At 44.3% G+C, this 10,691-nt stretch overlaps 1 long non-coding RNA gene across 1 annotated transcript in view; it reads left to right on the forward strand.

The window, feature by feature from the left end:
• Positions 1 to 10,490: 10,490 nt before the first annotated feature.
• LOC105504035 overlaps positions 10,491 to 10,691 on the forward strand; it is an 8,400-nt gene continuing 8,199 nt past the window's right edge. Inside the window, exon 1 of the long non-coding RNA XR_001000563.1 lies at positions 10,491 to 10,594. This is a non-coding gene — a long non-coding RNA (uncharacterized LOC105504035). The remainder of the gene's footprint in view (positions 10,595 to 10,691) is intronic.

The raw sequence follows: 10,691 nt of genomic DNA on the forward strand, positions 1-10,691 counted from the left end.
AAATAGGAGAATTCACAGAAAGTCTGTGATTTTTTTTGGTATTCAGAGGGAAAGTATAGGATAGCATTGGGGGCTACTGTATGGGGTCTGTTACCGCGTAGTAATGAGGAATGAATAGAATTGCTGGGTGGTGAGATCATTGTTCTAGACCATGAATTGCTCATAGGGGCAATCACAACATTCATGACTTTTTCCAGAAATGCTGGGCAGCTCCAAAACAAGTGTGTAAGAACAGAGGGGAAAGGTGACCCAAGGTTTGAGATTGGCATGACAAGCCTGGTGCAAGCTTGAGGACGTGAGGGGATCCTGGCTGCTAGAATGCACAACACTGAAACACTAGGCCCTTCATACTTGTGAATGCATTAATTCTTCAATAAGTCCTGTCCTACAATGTGGAAACTGAAACCCGGAGAGGCTAAGAAACTTGCTCAGGGTCACACAGCTGATAAATGCCTGTTGTTAAAATCAAATTCCTAGGCCATGCGAGGTGGCTCACACCTGTAATCCCAGCATTTTGGGAGGCTGAAGCAGGCGGATCATGAAGTCAGGAGATTAAGACCATCCTGGCTAGCACGGTGAAACCCATCTCTACTAAAAATGCAAAAAATTAACCGGGTGTGGTGGCATGTGCATGTAGTCCCAGCTACTCGGGAGGCTGAGGGAGGAGAATCGCTTGAATCCGAGAGGTGGAGGTTGCAGTAAGCTAAGATCAAGCCACTGCACTCCAGCCTGGGCAACAGAGCGAGACTCCCTCTCAAAAAAAAAAAAAAAATCAAATTCCTTAACAACTGAACTATTATATTATTCCAAACAAAGTAACAGGGAGAGTGAAGGATGAAGAGAGCAGGTCGAGGTCCAGGGACCTGAAGTCATGATGCTCGCGAAAAGTTGGCTCACTAGTTGGGGAGGAAGTGTACGAAATTGTAAACAGAGACCAGATCTAGCCAGGTGATGCTGTGGGTGTGGCTGTATCAGAATTCAGGATAATGGCTTAGAGAAGAAGGTCAAGAATCTCTGGATTGGATTTCCAGGCCAAAGAGCATCAGCTTTGCCTAACTGCCCACTAAAACGCCCATGAAGACATAGAAAAAGACCGAAACTCACAACATCACCACAAGTGAAGACTGGTAGACAACCTAATCCCAGAATCTAGGAGAAGTTGGCATCATTTGTAAAGCAGATTGTGTTAGATTAAGAAAAACCTACCCAGGCTTTTGGCTTTGCTTTATTACACAGAAGCCACATGGTGAGATGTAGGCAGACATTAGGTGCCTATCCCATCTGATGCAAAGACCTGGAGCTGGAAGCGCATGGAGTGGTACCAGCCACAGCTCTGGGCAGCTAACCTGTCTGACCTCATGCGCATTTGAGACTCAGAAAGCTGGTCCCTGCACACACACACACAGACACACCCAGCCATACACACACACACACACACACAGCCATGTTTCTATATACATGATATGGTTTGACTGTGTCCCCACCCAAATCTCATCTTGAATTGTAGCTCCCACAATTCCCACATGTTGTGGGAGAGACCTGGTGGGAGGTAATTGAATCGTGGGGGTGGGTTTTTTCCATGCTGTTCTCGAGATAGTGAATAAGTCTCATGAGATCTGATGGTTTTATAAGGGGGAATTTCCCTGCACAATCTCTCTTCTCTTGTCTGCCACCATGTGAGACGTGCCTTTCACCTTCCACTATGATTGTGAGGCCTCCCCAGCCACGTGGAACTGTGAGCCCATTAAACCTCTTTTTCCTTATAAATTATCCAGTCTCAGGTATGTCTTTATCAGCAACATGAAAATGGACTAATACAACCTAAAAAGACTAAATCCCAGAAAACAGCTAGGAACAACATAGAACAGCATACTCAGCCTGAGCCTATTGTGGGGGGTTGAGGGGGTGGTAAGAGGGAAACATGGAGGAATTACGTACAGTGGAGTCACATGTACATTTCCCTGGTATATAATTTTCCTGAATTCAAGTATATTTGCTCAGTATTGAAAGAAAAAAAGAAAAATCCCTTTACTTCTCCATGACCTTGCCCCCTTTCTCTTCCTCCATTTAAACTAGACTTGGGCTCCCACTACCTCTATATGGTTTCCTAAATACAAAAATGAACAAAAAATATTTTTTCTTGGTTTTTGAGCTTCCAAGTAGTTTGAGGAATTTTTCCCATCCCCCCATCCTGAACTTTAAACATCACCTTCACGTAAGATGTAAATACAGCATCCTCTTCATGGGACCTGACAGATGAAACCTCAATGCTGAGAGAGGCATTATTTTCCTCTGCGTGCTTTTTCTACACTTTCTAAATGTTTAATTAGGAGCATGCATTGCATTTGAAACCAGAAAAAAATATACGATTCTGCCTAAAGACTGTTCTGGTTTAATGGGCCTATCAGGTGACTGGGATGCAGGTGACACCTGGGGCACCTCCTGCAACCCTTTCTATGGAGATGGAGACTGGAGCAGCACGGGCACTCAGCACAGGGAGAGGACAGTGTAAGCACTGCAGAGCTGTGGGACTCAGCCTTGTAATTGCTGGCAGGAGGCTCCCACGTTAAATGGTTAATATTTTCAGAAAAAACCCAAGGCAGATGGGGTGGGGGAGGGTACTACATTCATACTTAGCAGCACAGCACAATGTATCCTGCCCTGGATTCAGAAACGAGAGACCTGAATTCTGATCCCAGCTCTCCCACTTCCAAGCTGGTGCCCTGGCTCAGTCTCTTCATCTCACTGAATCCCAGCTCCTCATCCGGCAAGTGACGAGAACAATGGTTTATGAGGTTATTTCGGAGGGTGATATAAACTAATGTCAAAAAGAAAAATTATCACATATAGTAAATGCAAATAGTAGATTCAAATAAATGCTATTTGAACCTAAACAGCCAGGAAACAGGTCCAATCTCAGAAAAAAGTATGAGGAAGTAACAGTGGAAATCCATCGACTTATTATTTCCAAATGTTCACAGTGTTAGTGCTCATAAACACACTTGCATTGGTTTGCTAGTGCTGCCGTAACAAAGTGACACAAACCGCATGGCTTAAACAACAGAAACCTGCTGTTTCCCAGTTCTGGAGGCCAGAAGTCCAGGACCAAGATATCAGCAGGCCAGTTACAAAAAAAAAAGGCAGAAAGAATGAATGAGACCTACTATTTGATAGCACAATAAGGTGACTATAGTCAATAATAACTTAATTGTACATTTTAAAATAACAAAGTGTAACGGGATTGTTTGTAACTCAAAAGATAAATGTTTGAGGGGATGGACACTCCATTCTCCATGAGGTGCTTATTTCACACTGCATGCCTGTATCAGAACATCTCATGTGCTCCATACATACGTACACCTACTATGTACCCACAGAAATTACAAATGAAAAAACATTATCAGCAGGGTTGGTTCCTTCTGGAGGCCCTGAGGGAGAAATCTGTCCCCTGCCTCTCTCTGAGCTTCCAGTGGTTTTCAGCTGACTTTGGTGCTCCTTGGCTGGTGGCAGCATCACCAGTCTCTGCCTTCATCTCCACATGGAGTTCTCCCTGTGTCTGTCTCTGTCTCCAAATTTCCCCTTTTCATAAGGACACCAGTCATTCTGGATTAGGGCCCACCCTAATGAACTCATTTCAACTTGATTACCTCTTTAAAGATTCTCTTTCCAAATAAGGTCACCTTCTGAGGTACTGGGGTAGAGGGGAGTTAGGGCTTCAACATGTAAACTGGAGGAGACACAAATCAGCCCATAACAACTTTCTAAAAGAACAACATTCTCAAGAGAGATGGCTGTGGTTGGGCATGAGACAGAATGGGAGTTAGGCGTGTGAGGAAGCAAGTGTTCGTTAGCCAAGCTAGCTGGAGCTATATCACAATTGGGCTCAGCGTAAACCCCTCAAGTCTGCTCTGCAGAGGAGAGTAAATGTGGCATATAGACTGGCCAGAGAGGCTCTGAAGGAGTCTTCACAGGGATAGGATTTTGCAGCAGAGGCCAAAGGTCTGCTGAGAGTGTCTCAAGACTGTGGGCCTGACATGGGAGGGCTCCTGGGATGAATGGCCCAGCATCATTGTCTAAGAACAGGTTCAGACACCCAACTTCACGAGGGCAGAATGGCTTTATCAGCAAGAAGATGTTGTGGATCACAGGTGCACAGATCCCAGGGTGAAGGTGGGACCTCCAGGAGTCCAAACGTGACGGATTGCTGAGTGCAGGATGAGCCAGGAAAAGACCTCTTGCTGACTCAAAGAAGAAGGCCCTTCCCACCAGGGTCTATAAATGGAAGAAAAAAAAATCTGCAATGTTTTTTGCAGAAAAAAAAAAATCTGTGTTTATCCTTTGAGTTACAAACAATCCAATTACACTCTTTAAATTATTTTAAAATATACAGTTATTATTGACTATTGTCATCCTATTGTGCTATCAAATAGTAGGTCTTACTCATTCTTTCTACATATTCTGGAGGAAATTCTGGAATGCACTTAGGATGCTACTACGCCCTGAGGTGGAGTCACCTTAAATTCATCTTTGGTTAGGGTTGGAATTGTTTTATCTAACGTCCAACAAAGGCGAGGTTCAATGGACTGATATCTAATACAAAAGCATCTAAGATGAGACTCAGGAAAGAGGTTATAAGAATGACAGACCAAGCTTCATTTGCACAGCTAGATCATTCATTCATTTATTCATTTTCACAGTTATTCGACAAGCGTGTGGAAGATGCCAGGCATGCAAATGTCAATCATGTGGTCCCCAACCTGGAAGAGCTCACAGACTAACTAGAGAGACAGAGGAATAACCAAGCCCTGGCAATGCAGTGTGACAGGTACCATCACTAGACTCTCAAAGTGTCTGGAGAGCCAATGGCACAACATGACACTCTGCCCAGGAGACAAGGGCCATGGGAAGATGAGGCTTCCTAAATCTTTACAGACTGCCTAGGTTTGTTACCACCTGTCTCTTGCAGTGATTTTAAGAAACAACTTATAACAAAGAGGCTTGTGTTTGACAAAAGGGGTGTAAGAAAGGTGGGGATGTTTTCTTACTATGCAGCCCATCAGGCAAACAACAAAAAGTTGAGCAGAGGAACTGATAAGGAAAGAGAACACCATCTCTGGGGTCTACAAGAAGAAATTGACAAACAGAAGTTTTAGATTTACTCATTTATGAGAAATTACTCAGGGTCCTAATGTAACCAGAACAGCGTTAGGCACAGGGATAGGACTGTGCATGAAATGACCCCTTATCTAACCCAACAGACCCCTTGCCTTACCAAACCTAACAGTCATCCTTGAGGGGAGCAGACGTTAGTCACTAATTATTCAAAGATAGAACAAGTGGTAACAGGTAAGTCAAGGCAGCTGGGGTGTGGGTGGAGGGGATTTATCCACCAGGAAGCCCAGGCTGTCCTCTCCACAGGTGCTCTCACTCTCGGGGATGTAGTCAGGCCAGCTGGGCTGCCCTCCTGTTCCTCTCCAGGGTGGGAGGGTTGGCTGGGACAGTCCCCTTCCTCTGCTGGGCTCCTGCAGGGGTCTGTATACACACTGACCCCTCCCCAGGCAGAACAAACTGCTTAGTTCCTGAATGCCTCTAATGCTTTTCTCCATGCCCTTCTAGTATGGACCATGGACCATGTTGACCTGAGCAGTGTCCAGTTTTATGTCTGTCTTCCCTATAATAGTAACTTCTTCAGGTCATCTTTGTGCAAATGTCTATTCAGCAAACAAAAGAGCTAAAAAAGACATGTCTTTTATGATATTCTATCAACACAGGGAAACAAAGACCTAGAATATTGTCTTCATAGCTCTATCAAAATGAATCAAGGTCAGCAAATTTAAACACTAAACTGAAACCAATAAGATGAAATTTAACAGAAATAAATGCAAAAATTCCTTATTTGGGGTGCTGAAATCAATCATACCAATTCAGGATTCATAAGGAAAGAAATTCATTCATTCAACAAACGTTTATTGAGCGCCACCTATGTTTTAGTCACTGTACCAGGTGCTGGGTACACAGCAGAGAAAATACAGACAATGTCCTTGATGTCATAAAACTTAAATTTGAGTATAAAGAAAGATCTAAGGGTTTTAACTAATCATAAGCTTAATGTGAGTCATCAAGGTAATATGGCAAAAACAACAGCAGGAAAACAAACAAATCCTAACCTGAACAAACCAAGAGAGGTCTGTTCAATGACCATATCGTAACACACCTCGTATTGCCCTATGCCGTTCAGCTGACATTAGTAGCTCGGAGTTAGCCATAGGTCCCTTGTATCAAGAGGGACTTTGACAAACTGAGTAGTGTATTTATGAATGTGGTCCGGCCTACATGAGGTGTGAGAAGTGATTGAAGGAACTGCATGTATTTGGCCTGGAAGATCAATGGTAAGAGATGTGACAGCCATCTTCAACTATTGAAAGAGCTGTCTGTGCCAGACTTGATCACACAGGTCTGGAGCTCACCGGGTAGAAATTACAAGGAAGCAGCAAGAGTCTCACAAGAGAACTGCTCCACAAAGGTATGGGAAGGCCTCCTTCCTTAGGGAAAAGATATTCCAACCTTTACAAATGATGCAAAAGACAATTGTGCTGTCTGAGATCAGAGTAGAATATCAAAAGATCAGACTTGACTTTGAGTTTCGTGAACTGTAAAATCAAGAATTTCATAGCACATCCCTTATTAATCAGGAAGGCAGTATTTAGGAGTAGAGGCTTTGGAAGTGGATAGAGCTAGATTCCAGGCTGGAACTGGGAAAAGTTACTTGCAGACTTCAAGCCTCATTTCCTCACTTGTAAAAGGAGGGTGGTTACAGTTCCTGCCTCATTCCTGCAGTGAGGATTCAATGAGAAAATTCAAAGTGCTCAATAAAGCACCAGGCCCCTGGTAAGTCATTAATAAATGATGGGTAATCGTAATATTAAATACTCTCCATTTTATTTGACTTTCAGTTTATTTAGGTAAATCATTTTGCTGTCTGTAATTCTGCAAACCTCTATTATACTAAGATAATTATTTAGCAATTTAAAAATGTAAAGTAGAAGTTCTTTAGAAAGTTTTGAAATGTTTTCTCTGCAGAAATTAGAAAAAAAAGAGTGCTTAAGGATGCAATTTATGGGGCTTGTGATTACACTGAGATGAAGCTAGGAAGTCATTAATGTATGGAATGACTGAGCTAGGTTGGGTCATGGCAACCTCAGAGACTTCCTTTCTCCTTGGAGACCCCCACCAGGCAACAGAATTAAAAATCAATCCAGCAGACTAATTTGATGAGGCTTAAATTATGTCAGACCAATTTGATTTTCTTCTGTAACAGAGGGACAGACTTTGGTGACACAGGAAAGCAATGGATATCACATGCCATGGCTTCAGCTATGTCTTAAATTCTAGCCTACTTAACAGTCAAATCTAAACAATTAATTCAGTTCCACTGAGTAGTGGAGATGATCTCCAAAAACAGGAACCACAGGCTCAGGATCACTTTTTGCATAAGAGGAAGATGCAAGAAACCCTCTTCTTTGTGGAACTGGCAGAAAAACATACCCCTTCCCTATCTGCAGTGAAATTCAGAATTCATTCAACAAATATTTGCTGGACACCTGTCATGTGACACACCCTCAATCTGGATTGGGCTAAGAGAAATACAAGTGAGATGTAAAAGCAGATGTGATTAAATGGGACTTTTCTTGGACAGCTGTGTTTGTGGAGTTGAGGTTGTGGGTTCAGGGAGGCTACAGAAGAAAAGTTGGGGAGAACTTTTTTTTTTTTTTTTTGAGACGGAGTCTCACTCTGTCGCCCATGCTGGAGTGCAGTGGCGCGATCTCGGCTCACTGCAAGCTCTGCCTCCCGGGTTCACACCATTCTCCTGTTTCAGCCTCCCAAGTAGCTGGGACTACAGGCACCCACCAAGAGAAGTTGAGGTCAGAAAGGCCCTTGGGAGAATTTAGGCTAAACTGATTCGAGTAGGAAAACCTCAGTAGCAAGGACTGTAAAGAAGAGGCAGAAGGGGATCTAGGAATTGCTGACAGGATGGAGGACAGGTTTACACAGAGCATCCATTCATTCTGAAAACTTTTACAAAGTCCCAGATGTGCTCAGTACAGAAGATGCAAAGATGAATTAGCTTCACCCCTAACCCTCAAAAGTCCTAAAGTAGCCAGGAGAAAAGGTGACTTCAGTTTGACACCAAAGGAGAATCACTAAGGTCCCAGAAAGGATTCTTGGGAACTGAGGGTAAAGTCTGTGAGTGGTTGAAGGAGTGTTCAGCCAGGGATGATTCCCCTGAGAGTCTCATTTGCCTCACATGGCTGACTTCCAGAGACCTTCTCCAGCTGCAGAACCCTAGTAGTGAAGCCATTTTTATTGATATTACATTCTGGACTCTCCTGAATCTAACTCTTTCATTCATTCCTACCCACCTCTCCCATCAGAAAACAAATGCTGTAAACAGGAAAAAGTGGCATTCTGGCCTCCTATCACAATATAGCCATTGGGGGCTATTAGGTGTCCCCCAGCAGCTTGGCAGTAAATTCATGAGTAAAGCGCTGGCAGGGGGTGGGTGAGGCGGGAGTGAGGAGGCAAAGAGGATGAAAGTAATACGGAGTCCTGGCCCATCTCCCAGGGCGGCTGAAACCCAGGAGATCTGTAGCTTTCACAGATGACCCATTCTGACTAAAGATGACCAGCTCCCAGTCTGAAAAGCCCGCAGGAGTCAAGTCATTTCCAAAGGCCCTAGGGAATGCCAGCACACCCCCAAGGAAGGCCTTGATTTAATCTGAGTCTTCAGAAATATCCTTCTCCCCTGAGGCTAACAGAAATTCCTAGGGAATTAAAATGACCCTGCCCATACAAGCATCTTGCCAATTTCAGGGTGCTGTCCTGGGGCTGAAGTGAAGCTCCTCCTCTGGAGGATGCAGGCCTTCAGGACCACCTGTCTGGCAGGGCTGGCCCATATTTGGCAGGGTACCATGAATGAGTGTGTCTGTCCCAGGTCCCACCTGTTGTAGGGACCAGATCTCATGATGGATGGGATGTGAATTAGTATGGCAGAGTAATAAATCAAGGAGTGTCAGAAAAGTTGTGAGGAACATGTATGTACATATAGAGCCAGCCCATAACTTTCATACCCACACACATGCATATACACACAGAGACACACACACACACCCCATAGACTCCCAGTCACCATGGTAACCATTTCTTAAAGCGGTACTTAACGGGGTTTTGGTTGTTTATTATATATTTTTTCATGCTAGATCTTTTCACCCTTATTTCTTTGGAGTACATCTCTGGCCTTTGACTCTCTGCTGAGAAGTACCACACCTCCTTGGGAAACTCTGTCACATCTAACATTTGCCAGGTCCATCTAGAAGGCTCATATCCTCATGCTGACACTGAATTCAGCCAACACACCATTTGGTAACTTGCTAAAAGCACTGGCAGTACAAAATAACCATTATGATTGCCACTGTGAGTCAGAAAAACTAGAGACAAATATAGTGTGTATTGTATTGTACAGCTTTCACAGACAGTCCTCAATTTTAAAATACAAGCAAGTCACAAAGTTAATGTGGAAAAGGAGCCAGCTTTGGTCCTTAAAAATGGAGAAACCTATTCTCGATTAAAGTGACAGCTCTTATTTAGTAGGCATGGATTTAAGATTCTTAACCTTTTAAAAGTAATTCGCATTTCCTTCCTCCTCCTATGATATACATTATGCTTCAAATTAACCCTATTTTCCATTTTAGATTTCATTATTCAAAAATGCCAAAATCATCACTGGGCAAAGAAACACTTAAAACATTTTTATCCAGATATTGATATAGCTTTGGACAACAACCATGTAATAAGTAGTGAGATTTTTTCCTTTTAATGTCACCAATACGTGTATGGTTAAAGGTCAGTCTGTGGCAGCAGTTTGCATCTCTGCACTGTAATTGTTCTGCTAAAAAAAAAAAAAGGGAAAGAAAAAGAAAAAGAATCTTGACTTATGACCTGCTACTCCTTTTATCAGATTTCTGCTGGATGAGGAAAGACCTAGGCAAGAGTATTTAATTTATAGTCAAAATCCACGTGTATGCCCTGCCTCCTACAAAGCATTGGGACACCATGGGGTAGGGAGAGAAGTCCTTTGCTCTGGAACAAGTGCTCCAAAGTAACCTGAAGTGCAGAACTAGCGATGGGGCGCGCATGCATTTATTTTGACCTAAACTAGGATTCTGGTCTCTGAAGACCACGACTGGGTTCATTTCCTAGAGGGAGAAAAGGGGAAGCGACAAGGAAGACTCCACCCAGGCGAACCCAGGCAGGCGCCTTGTGTATAAATCCAGAGAGAGGGGCGCCAGGTGGCCAATGGATGAGAAGTCACCCAGCTGGGTACGCAGGTGGCCGGGGGTGGCAGATGGGCCAAAACGGGGCGGAGGCGGCCCCGGGCGGATCGGGGTGGGTGGCTGAGGGATAGGTGTGCGGGGGAGGTGGGCTGTCCTCCCACCCACCGGTCCCTCGACCCGCGAGCAAGCCTTGAACAAGGCCAAGCAGCGTTGGGCTTCCCGAAGCTGGGGGTTCGGCGCATGGGGGTTCGGCGCAGCCTTCGGTAAGGGGCTCTGGTCCACCCCGCTCCCTGGGCTTGCGTCTGTCCACTGATCAGCGGGCAGGTCCTGCCTCTGCTTCCTCCCAGTCACCCCCACCGA

The sequence above is a fragment of the Colobus angolensis genome, unplaced genomic scaffold (assembly GCF_000951035.1).
Source record: "Colobus angolensis palliatus isolate OR3802 unplaced genomic scaffold, Cang.pa_1.0 Scaffold121, whole genome shotgun sequence".
Taxonomy (NCBI): Eukaryota; Metazoa; Chordata; class Mammalia; order Primates; family Cercopithecidae; genus Colobus; species Colobus angolensis.